Here is a 12,562-nt window from a genome sequence, read left to right as displayed (position 1 = left end):
TACATCTTCGTGCTTCTGGGGTGAGCAGTGTAAGGTGTGTCGTACGCGCTTCACTCAAAATCTCCTCCTTTAACGTCTCATCGCTCGGTACACACAATCGCCCATCGTACGTCAAAGCATTATCCGCCTCCTCATGGTAATGATCAAGCTTCTCGGCTCTCACCTTTGCACGTAACTCCTCCAACTTTCCATCACGTCGCTGGGCTTCTATGAGTTTGGTTCTCAAATCTGGCTCAATCACTATTGTCGCCAATCTTGCTTCTACTATCTCGGGCGCTTTCACTATCTCCAATCTCATCTTGTCAAACTCGTGAATCAACGCTTCTTCTTGCGTTAGGAAGTAAGCCAATTGCGGTTGGTTTTTCCTACTCAAAGCGTCGGTGACCACATTCGCCTTGCCCGGATGATAATTAATACCACAGTCATAGTCCTTCACGACCTCTAGCCAACGTCGTTGTCGCATGTTTAGCTCCTTCTGCTCGAAGAAATACTTGAGACTCTTGTGGTACGTATAGATTTCGCATCTCACTCCATAGAGATGGTGTCTCCAAATTTTCAGTGCATGCACCACTGCTGCTAACTCCAAATCATGGGTCGGAAAATTCAGCTCATTCAGTCTCAACTGTCGGGAAGCATACGCTATCACCTTCCCATCTTGCATCAATACGCATCCTAGTCCTACCTTCGACGTGTCCGTATAGACGGCGAAATCCTTGTCGGGTTCGGGTACTGCCAGGACTGGTGCGGTAGTCAACTTCTCCTTCAATAGTTGGAAACTCGCCTCGCACTCTGGCGTCCAAACCACCTTAATCCCTTTCTTTAGTAGTTGCGTCATCAGTCTCGCTATCTTAGAGAATCCTTCAATGAACCGTCGGTAATATCCTGCCAATCCCAAGAAACTGCGGATTTCACTTGGTGTTTTCGGCGATTTCCAATTCTGCACGGCCTCGACCTTTGCTGGGTCTACTTGAATTCCATTTGCCGTCACAATATGACCAAGAAAGTTCACTCGAGTCAACCAGAACTCACACTTACTGAACTTGGCGTACAGTTTCTCCCTTCGCAACGTTTCCAACACTGTTTGTAGACGCCATCTATGTTCTTCCTCGTTCTTCGAGTATACCAACACGTCGTCGATGAAGACTAACACAAACTTGTCAAGATACTCGTGGAAAACTCGGTTCATCAAGTCCATGAAAACGGCTGGGGCGTTGGTCAGCCCAAATGGCATCACGACGAATTCATAATGGCCATAACGAGTGCGAAAAGCAGTCTTAGGCACATCCTCTCGTCGGACCTTTAGTTGATGATACCCTGATCTCAAATCCATTTTCGAGAATACGCCCGCTCCTCGAAGTTGGTCAAATAAGTCGTCAATCCTTGGCAGTGGGTACTTATTCTTCAAGGTCATCTTGTTGAGCTCACGATAGTCGATGCACATCCTCATCGTCACATTCTTCTTCTTAACGAACAAAACTGGCGCTCTCCACGGTGACACACTGGGTCGAATAAAACCCAAGTCTAACAGTTCTTGCAACTGAATCTTCAACTCGGCCAACTCCTTAGGGGCCATTCGAAATGGTGCCTTCGACACTGGCGCAGATCCGGGTTCTAAGTCGATGGTAAACTCCACTTATCTGTCGGGCGATGGTCCATGTAAGGTTTCAGGGAACACATCGGGAAAGTCTCATACTACTGCCACGTCTTCCACTTTCAACTCTTTCTTCTCCTCTCCGTTCAAATACACAAGATATGCCGGACGCCTTTTTCTTATCATCGTGGTTGCTTGCATAGTAGAGATTATGGAGGTTCGTCGGTTCATGGGGATTCCATACAAGATGGTCGGCTCGTCACCAGGGGTTTGAAAAGAAATCTGTGTCTCTTTACAGTGAATCATTGCGTGGTTCTCGGTAAGCAAATTCATTCCCAAAATTATGTCAACGTTCTCCAAAGGCATGACGTGTAAAAGTCGAGCTACTACTCCTAACTCGCCTAACACAAACTTTAGTCAAACAGTCTTAACTTGGATATGAACCGATTTTGAAATATAACAATTGGTTATGATCACCCCCACGGAGCTTGGAAGAACATAAGATAGGTCATGAATATGGGATAAAATCAAATAAATGTCAATTCTCATAGTTGGCTACCAAAAAGATAATTCAGTTGTCCGACCAAATTTGAAAAGTCCACACGGATAATGACTTAAAGGGTTGAGGAAAAGAAATGATCAGTTGCATGAGGATTGAGAAATGCAGACAGTTGTCACAAAGCAGTACTGATCATGGTTCAAGGAAAATCATAATATGGACTAACAGAATCACATCAATGGGTTCATAAGTTTGTGAAAGGCAATCTAAGTAAAGGGGCTATTGAAAACAAAAATCAAGTGGATTAAGTTTGTTGAGGCAAGGAACAAAATGTATGCCTTAACTTCATTTGTAGAAAGAAAGGTTCTATTATGGAAAGGATATATGAACTGAACCAAAAAGAATTTCACTCTGTAAGAAAGAACTTGACACAGACATGGTGACAAAATAAAAGGCTGAACAAAAGTTCGAAGAAGAATATCCCATAGGAAAACATGTCTGTGAAACATGATTATATTGAAGGACGAAACTGCAAGCGGCCTTAGGAATGAAACTCAATAGCAAAGGCTCACAGAGTCAAAGTATGGTCCGTATAAATAATAGGTCAAAGAAGACTACAATCAATCCAAGTGTCCAAAGTTATGAAGGCAACACCACTTTCCAAGAACTGAGAGTGAGTTATGACTCAATGGAGAAAAAGAAACAATATGCATCACTTGCAAGGGGTGAATGAAACAAGCTGTTAAATAGACAATGGCTCACGGCTATTTGAAAGGTCCTGAAAGGTAACTTCTTATAATCCAAGTAAGAACTGTTGATTAGAATAGTTTGTTCCAGCTATTAAAGTCGCACCTCCTTGTTCATCTTTCGCACGCCGAAACTGGTAACATCGCTCTAAGAACTGTGGATCCCACGCTGAGATTCTTCGTGTCATTGCCACTAATAACGATAGTTGAAATCCATATCTTCATAAAATTCTTTGCCTGTCATAATGACTATCCTCGTAGGACATGGTTATCATCCTCGTGCTCCTTAGCAGGGTATGGAGATCATCTCCATCGTGCTTCCACTTACACAAAATTAAACTATACTAATTTAAATCGCGAGTATGATCGCTTGTCGTTGCATGAAAATATCTCTTAGCATCGGTTCTTCGTGTCTCGCACCTTGACTTAAGCGTTTGCCTCAACTCTCATATTCTCGTACGTTCCATTGCTCGGAAAAGCAATAGTTAAGTTTTCAACTTAGAACTACGATTCACACGGTCAACTAGGCTTATAATTTAGGTACTCTAAGTTCACCATACGATTCATCATCTCCTAGATCATCATCTAACGTAATTCATACCTCAAGATAAACACACCACATTTTCACATCCCATAACAAAACACTTTCGAACTTCACAATTATATTCAAAACTTTTGAAACAAAATTTCCTTACACTTTCGCACCTCATAACATACATAACGTCACACTTTCATAGCTCAATTTTCCAAATGAAAAAGTTATTATTTTTTTGTGTCGAAACTCAAAATTTTTTTTTTTTTTACCATTCGTGAACACAACATTTTCCATTGATCAATAATTTTCCCAAAAGAAAGAACTTACTTGTTTTCATTTAAAGTTCAAAGATATATATATATATATATATATTCAAAAATTCCAATAACTTTCCACAACATAAACATTTTTCCTCAATCAAACTCCACTAGAACAACTAGTCATTAAATATTGTAAAACATCAACCGCAAAACCCTTTTTCCATTTTTTTTACATGCCAAAACACCATGCGAATCTTTCAAAGCTCACAACATATTTAAATGCATTCCAAACAAAACACTCATGCGAATCTTTCAAAGCTCACAACATATTTAAATGCATTCCAAACAAAACGCTCATGCACTTCACATATGTGTTTGAAACAACAGTTTTAGATTACTTTTTTTTCTCGAAAATTTCAACATTCTCACGACAACTCATCAATTTCCATCTTTCATGTAAAACACTTCATCTTCCTATGTTCACATGCTTACGTCATATCATTTCCACACATATAACACATACTTAGGTCATCATATCAATCTCGCTCATGTCTCACATAATCGTACCATGACAATATCTTATTCACACAAACAATACGTGCTTAAATCATCTTGTCAATTCATGCTCATATTCCACATGTTCACACTATCACAATATTGTATTCACATATATAACACGCGCTTAGATTATCATGTCGATTATACTCATATTCCACATAGTATCGTCACAATTTATCTTTACGCATAACATTCATTCACATGCGTACACTTGCCCAAAACATCATCATCATGTCATCATCAATTTCATGCATTGATCTCACATGCTTTCAACAACTTAAAACATACCTCACTTTCCTTGGTTGAGCGTGATGCTTTGGATGTTGAGCCTCATGACACTTCTAGTCAATAGGGTTCACTAATCTAGACTTAAGGTAAAAGAAGACTCTCGGACCAGAGCGAAAGAACAAAGCTCTGATACCACTCTGTCACGACCGCCCATACAAGGGGTACCACAAACGCGGCGATCGTGACCGACAAGCATGGATTATAATTTAAAAGGACAACTTAATTAACTTAAAGAAAAGAAAACAACTTAGTGTAAAGATTTAAAGGTTATATATTTTTTTTTAAAAGACATAAGGAAAAATACTTTTAAAAAGGACAACGGGAAAGATTAGAATTAAGAAGTACAACAATTAATAACTAAAGTAAAACAAACATTTAACTTAAATCTCGAAGAATATCATTTTCAAAAAGAAAACGTAAACACTCGTTTAAACCTAACGCCACCATACATGTTCAAACACAATACAGAAAGATTAAGGTCTTAAGACATAATTTAAAACATAGCAGCGGATAAATAAGGTTCAGGGAGAGTCAAGGATCACGCCTATGTATGACGACACAACGTATCCTAGGGTCTTTAGCCAGCTCAACATCCATCGCAACATCCCGCTCAACCTGCACATAAGAAAAATAATATGCAGGGCTGAGTACTTGTTGTACTCAATGGGCTCATGCCGAAAATATTTTAAAAAGTTATGTCATCCATACCAGTGATCTCGAATTTTAAGTAGTAAGAAAAATATCACGAGAAACACAAAAATTCAAGTCTGGCCAGACAATTTATCTCCCCACTTTTCACATCAATCCATCAATCACATCACAGTGCGACGAAAGTGTGGCCACACTATTCGCCCACGAGACCGGCCGACTTGCAAGGACGGCTCACGATCCCACCAGTGTACACAGCCTGATAGGGTTTACGGCCCTACTCAGACCCGAATTCGTTTCACAACACAGCCATATAGCCTAACGGAGTAAACTCATACGAACTAGGCATCAGGCACACAATCTCATAATAAAAACAACATGGCATGACATAACAGTTAAACCACCCTTATAACGAACGCCACATAGCATTTTCGGAAAAGTAAAGAGATTTGAAAAGAAAGCCCACCTCGATCGCTTAGCAAATTCACAACCCATCTTATAGCAACTCTCGATCCTCGAGTTCACGAGTACACAACACCCTTGTCAACGACAACACAAGTCAGCCTTCCACAACAACATTTTACTATGCATGTCCTATCGTTTTCTCTCAAATTCCCCAACCCAACATACGTCACAAAGGTGTAAAGACACACGTAACACATTCCAACTTATCACAAGTGATTTCAACATTTAAACACGTTCCTTGGACATACATGCATCATATAATACTTTTAAACTTGAAACTAGGTGTCATTTTAACAAGGCAGAAAACTGGTAGAACTGTGACCATTTTGTAAAAATCATTATAAATTCACCCGACCTCAAAAGAAGCTAAATTTCGGTCACAATACAGAGGACACATTCAAGTTCATACATTAAAATTTTCACACCGAAATCACGTCATTTAGTCAGTCATATCACATATTAAACTCTCTGGTCGGAACATACAATTTCTGACAGTATTGCGCAGTTCATTTGAAAATTTCATGCTTACACGTTCCTCATACACATATTTGCATTCCAACTCATATTATTCACCAAATATTTCAATCCAACACACATGATTTCAATCGACAACGCAAAATCAAACAAGTTCTTACGAAACACACTTTCCCTCCCGTTAAAACTTGCGATCTATCGAACCTACACCATCTACATGCATGTAGGACTCAAGAACATGGTCAAAACGGATAGGATGATAAAAAGTGAGCAATATACCTTCTTTGACACAAAACGGATCGGTAGAAACGATGAACGAAGCGATCCGTCGGAGACTCTCGAAAATAACTTCAACGGATTGCAAGAACAAGAGTTGGATGGAAGATTTTTAGAGATGGGAGAGTAGGAGATGAAAAACGTGTGGGAGAGGGAGAGAAGAGAGGGGGGCGAAATTTTGAGGTGAATGTGGGCTAGGGTTTGATTATTTGCTATTTATTTGCTAGGTTTAATCCATGGGTAAATTAAATAAATAAATCATGGGGAATTAAAATATAGGCTAATAAATAAAAATCCCACAATTAAAAGAATAAAATAGGCTTGTGGGAGGTGAGGGAATTTCGAAAATTCCATGTACACAACAAGGGATTTATTTGGTATTTTCTTGGAGAATATATTCATAACTTAGGAAATAAATATAATGAATATAAGGGAACAAATAAATTAAATCTCCAAGTGGGAAATAATAGGGGTGGCGGCCGAAAATTCTTGGGTAATTGCACAAGGAAATTATTTAAATCCCCAATTAAAAAGAATGGGATTTAAATTTGGTAATTTCTTTATGGAAAAGGCTCCCATAAAATAGGTAACAATTATTTAAATTCCCACAAGGAAAATATTGCATAGGGGGCGTGTGATATGGAAGAAAAGTAGAAGAAAAATATTCACATCCCCAATTAATTAGACATAGGAATTTATTTGAATAAAAAGGGATTCCACAAATTAGGAAACAAATAAAATATCCTCCAAAATTTAGTGGAGGGGTCGAAAATTGCTAACCAAGGAAATATTCCAACTCTCTATTTATTTTAGGTGAAGAAATAAATTATAACATGATTTAATTGGATTAAATTCAAAGGAAGGGAGTCAATAAAGCACCAATTAAATCAAATGAAAATAATTCTTTCTCCTATAGGAGATTTTCGAAAACTCCCAAGGAAATTAAAATGGTATTCGAATTTCATGTAGTACCATTTAGGGGTCATTTGGTTTGGATTTAATTTGGATAAGTATCCCAAAACAATTAATTAAACCCACGAAACGCAATATTATCTCAATAATTTGGGAGGGCCGAAACTTTCAATGAATTGACTCGAAAAAGGATGAATGCATGATCCTATTAATTATTTCCCCTCATTGGAAACAAATATAAAATCTCAAGCTCATCATTCCACATTAACCACGACAATTTATTTCACGCAAACACATAGAAACAAAAGTTTTCATAGTTCCAAAATTCAAAAAAAATCACAAGACCAATAAAAGGGGTCATAAAAGTGAATTGCTTGTTCGACTTGAATCATGCTTATACCTTGTGAGATTTGAGCCTTAATTCTTTCTTGTGTGATTTATTTGCATTCATGTACATGTTTCTAGAACTTGCTCCTAGCAAAAATATTCTTTATCCGTTTGGAGCCAATTTTGAGCCATTAAGCCTATTCTTTGGAAGCCAAATCAATGGGGACAATTCCTTGGGTTAGTATAATTATTTTATTTTATCTTTTGTAAAGGAATTGGAGAAATAAGGGGAAATTATGAAAAGTGAAAAGTAGTGTGCTTAATGTTATAAAAGTGCAAGTTGTGAAATAGAAAAAATTCAAAAGTGTGCTTGATCTAGAAAGGATGCCTATGTTATAAAAGAGAAAGAATGGTTGTGAAAAAGAAAAGAAATATCAAAGGTTTGGGAATGTGAGTCGAAGGAGAATAATTGTCAAAAGTGTCTTAGGTTTATAAGGAAAAGTGGAGTCTATTTTACTCTACTTGGGATTTTATTTTTAGTCACTTTTAGCCAAATATTCCTCACCTACCAAAAAACCTACATTACAACAAAAAGTAAAGACCTCTCGGACTTTTGATGCTTAATCACATCTAGTAGAGGAGGGATTAGACTTTGAGTAAGCCTATGGTAAACTTTGCATGATGCATGATTTGAGTGCTTATATACACATTGTCATATACACTTTGAGAGTGAGAGAACACTTCCCATCTTTGGAAGTTTGCCACATGTGAGTGCATGAATACAAGGTGTTCCACGAGTTAGTAATGAAAGTGCACTAATAAGCCTTGCTTGATTTGATTGCGTTAATACATGCTTGATCTATCTATTCCATCCTTTGAAATTATGACATCTAGTCCTTGTGCATTCCGTGCGTCTATTCTTGTGTCTTCTATGTTTTGTTTGAGGACAAACAAAAATGTAAGTTTGGGGGAGTTGATACGCTCTGATTTTGCACGGTTTTAAGGCCTTCTTTTGGTCCGTTTTTAATGTTAAAGTCGTATTACATGTCCATTATTTGCATATTTTGTCAATTTTGGTATTTTGACATGTTATGTGAGAAATGTGCATATTTGAACTTAAAAAGGGAGTCAAAATGCGAAGTTGGAAATCTGGAGCTGTTATGCATGTCCAGCGGTCCGCTGCAACATTGCCATCGACCGCTGGCGCCCAACGCCCGCTAAGCCAATAGCGGCCCGTTTCGGGAAAGTTGTGCATGAAGTCAAGACAGGCCCAACGACCGCTGGAGTATGCGTGGCGACCGCTACTGAGAGTCCAGAGTGTTACAGGGTGATGGATGGCGACCGCTGAAACAAGTGCAGTGACCGCTGGCCAAGGTGCAGCGGCCCGCCAGGAAAAAGCGGCAAGCGAATTTGCCCTACTTTCTCTCCAAGATTTACCATATTTTGAAACCATTTCCTTATTTGAGAAGGGGCAATTTCTCCCCTATAAATAGCCCCCAAAGCTTCATAAAAAAAGTTCATCTCTTTGCAAAATACTTCCAGAGTTCAAAAAGTTAGAGTACTTCATTGTGCAAGAAGTTGAAGAAGGATTCAAGGTCATCAAGGCTACAAGGATTCAGCCTTTAAGTTTTATTGTTTTAGTTCTTAATTTTTCATTGTCTTCCCTTCAATCTATGTTTTTAGCTTATTCAATCATGTGTAACTAAACTCATAGGATTCTAGGGATGTGTTAGTAACTTTTATTGGTTTATACATTTCATATTTCTATTTAACATTTGTTTGTTATTACTTTGATTTTTCCTTAAGTTATTCCGTAATACTTCACGCTTGAGTGACACATTCGGTGATGATTTAATACAACTTGATACATAATTGTGAGAGGAGGTTGGCGAGTTAGATCCACTTAATAGATACTACAATTAGCTACCTTTAAAACGACACTGTTAATTGAGAGTGATGACTTTTCAAGGGTCTTAGGAGCTTCTAGGAGTTACATATTTAGGATTGACAACCCTAATGTTTGTAATCAACGTTTGCATCGCATGAGCATAAGCTAGGTGACTCGTTCTATCAAAGTAAGAATTGTACTAGGGTGTTGTAGTTGGAATTTGTATAACCATAATTGTGAAAGCACATCCCTGGAATTCCCCTTATCTCTGTACTTTTATCTCTGTGATTTATTTGCAATTAGTTGTTTCTTTGTTTTCAATGTTAATTGTTTTTAAAAATCTTCCAATTTTTTTATTTTCCAAATAGTAATTGAGTTTTAGTAGAAGATAGACAATTTGTGTTTGCTTTCCCCGTGATCGATATCTGTTACTAACCTTTAGCTTTACTATTCATACTCTGTATACTTGCAGCTATTTATAGTTCTAATATAAAGTGCATCAGTGTTGTCATCCATCAAGGGAGTATTCATCTCATTCTTTTGGGGGTAGAGTTTTTTGATATATCATTGTACCCTCATTTTGTACTTAGAAGTTTCTCTAGGACAATCTTGGCTTTACTCAACCGGAGTTGGGAGAAATTTCCTCCGCTCGACGAGTTCACTAGGTCCTTACTCCTTGCGTCCATTCCATCGTAGAACCTTGAATAAACTTCCACTTCCAACATATTGTGGTTTGGACACGCGTCCAGGAGTCCTCTGTAACTGTGCCAATATTTGTTCAGGCTTTTATCATGTTCTTGGGTAACCTCCCTGATTTCCCTTCGGAGTGCATTTGACTTTGCTGCTGGAAAGAATTGGTTCAGGAACTCCCTCTCTAAATCCGACCATGCCTTGATGGTTTTGGGTTCCAATCCTCGCAACCAAGCATCTGCTGCGCCCTTCAAAGCAAGGGGAATAACCCTTAGCTTGAAATCCTCTTCACTTGACCCCTTTGGCCTTTTCTGCACTCTGCAGTTCTTTCTAAATTTATGAAGGAATTTAATCGGGCTTTCAGTACTAGCTCCTAGGAACACAGGTAAAATAGCCAGCAATTCCGGCTTCACATATACAGCTTCTTGCCCAGAGGTGTTAGAGATAACATGGAATGGCTCGTTCTCATCATGGTGATAGAGCGAACCTATCTCTGGATCCTCATCCTGATCGCTAACCATGGCGGTATCTACCTCCTTCGGGTAAGCTACTGATTCTAGCAGACTCACGAAGATGTCGTCCTGTTTTTCTTATAAATTAGGTTTAAATAGTATAAAACGAATTTTAATTGTATAAATTAGGTTAAAAATTAAGGTTTAATCGTGTAATATTAGGTTTTAATCGTGTAATATCAGGTTCGGGTTGTTATCGTGTCGTGTCAACCCATATTATATCGTGTCGATAAAGGGTTCGTGTCGGGTGCGGGTCGTGTTCGGATTTGAAGGTAGCAGGTCGGGTTCGTGTTCGGATTTACAGTTTCCTTAACAGGTCGGGTTCAGGTTAGGCCTTATTGGGTTGGGTCATTATCAGGTTGACCCGATAACGACTCAATCCGCACGATTTGCCAGCCCTAGTGCAGTGTGTGGCTCGTGCTCATTATTGTTTATTAATCGTCCAACAAAGCCCAACCCTCCCCTCCCCCCACTTAAACCAAAATAGTACTCACTCTACTCCACCGAAATTAACTCACTCTTCTTTTTAATTTGTCCTATTCAAAATAACCTATTACTACAAATAGAAACTACTTTATCTCTATTTTATTCCTTCTTTCTTACTTTAACAAAATAAAATTGCATAAAATCCTCTGCCTCCCAAGGAATGGGTCATCTTTCTTGGGACAGAGGAAGTAGTATTACTAGGATGATAAGAGCATCCGCAATGGGGCGGACGATAGCCTGCCCGATGCATCATCCACCCCATCGTCCTCCACTGCAGGTGGACGGAGGATGCTCCTCCTATCCTCCGCGGATGATGGACCATTTTTTGCATCCTCTGACCTATCCTCCGCCGCATTGCGGGGGATAAGGAGGATAGGTCCGGATGATGCACACATTTTTCATTTTTTTTAAAAAAAATCTTCTATTTATATCACCAAATTTTTACTTCATTTCACGCCTTTCACTCCACTCTCTTCCCCATCTCAATTTTCACTCTTCCTATCGTTGCAATTTTTTTAATTAAGTAAATGTAGGATTTTCCTTTAATTTGTGGTGTTTTTATATTTATTTTGCTAATAATTGACATATTTGCAAACATAAAAAGTAAAAAATTAATACAAAATATTAGTTAAAATATAGGGCGGCTATAGGGCGTCGCATTGCAAATGAATGAGGCGGAGGATAAAATGCTGATGTGGTGGAGTATAGGGCGCCCCATTGTGGAGGGAATCCCAAATCGCAATGCTTTCAAGAACGATTATGATTTATGAGAATGTATAACCAAAATGATGGTTTTAATGGCTCTCCTCTAGCAGCCTTGACCAACAAAGAATCTGCTTCCATTTCAGATAAATCAACATATTCAGATAGTCTCATTAACAATAATTCCACAACTTGATAGGTACTAGTAACTGTCAAGACATATCAGAAGATATTCCTTCCAAGAAGAGGAGAATGCAGAATAATTGATTGACCAAGATTGAGTCAATCACATAAATTCCTAGATTGATTACATTAATTGTATTTTTCCATAGTTAGGGGTAAGTGATGCCTATATATTGGAGGATGTAAATCATTATGAAATATATCAAAGAAATATACAATACATCTTCTACTCCCAAACTCTTTCGTCACTATGCAATATCCTATGAATTCCACCTCTCTCGATTACCATCGTTAAGAGTAACTAGTAAGATTTCAGACATAATAATTCTAAAGGAACACATTTACAACTCATTTGATGATGAAATCTCCTTCTCATCTACTCTGAGGCAGATAGATCATAGATGATTGAACCAACCAACTGATGGTGTGCCTGCATGTGCCAAGCTCAAGCTGTGGCTGATCAGCCTCAGGATATGACCGAGAGAGCTGTCGATGTACGATGATCCTGCTCGCAAGAGGGAC

Source organism: Salvia splendens, chromosome 22, assembly GCF_004379255.2.
Source record: "Salvia splendens isolate huo1 chromosome 22, SspV2, whole genome shotgun sequence".
NCBI classification, from domain to species: Eukaryota; Viridiplantae; Streptophyta; class Magnoliopsida; order Lamiales; family Lamiaceae; genus Salvia; species Salvia splendens.
The sequence above is the reverse complement of the archived record's forward strand: the minus strand, read 5'-3'. Positions refer to the sequence as shown.